Genomic DNA, 347 nt, shown 5'->3' on the forward strand with positions numbered 1-347 from the left:
GAGATTAAATCCTCTAATAAATACTGGCTCTTGTGAGGTCCCTGTTGTTCCTTAGTCTGTGCGCTACAGACAAGATGAACAAAGGCTTGGGCCAGAGGAAGGGGAAGAATGAGGTCGTAGTCAAAGTTGTTCTCTGGGGGAAGAGAGCAATAAAAGTGCAGAGATGCTGCTGAGTTACAAGAAACAGAGTCCGACAGCCTTGCGATCCCTGTCTCTGGCCTCCTGCTCATCTGTAAACACAGAAACTGGACTAAAGTGATGGTCTCTGGCTGGTTAGTTTTTTCAGCTATGACATTGTCCAGTTGATAGAGCCACAAAAATGCTACCGAAAAGCCAAACAGAAATGT

The sequence above is a fragment of the Galeopterus variegatus genome, unplaced genomic scaffold, assembly GCF_000696425.1.
Source record: "Galeopterus variegatus unplaced genomic scaffold, G_variegatus-3.0.2 Scaffold14468, whole genome shotgun sequence".
Classification (NCBI taxonomy): Eukaryota; Metazoa; Chordata; class Mammalia; order Dermoptera; family Cynocephalidae; genus Galeopterus; species Galeopterus variegatus.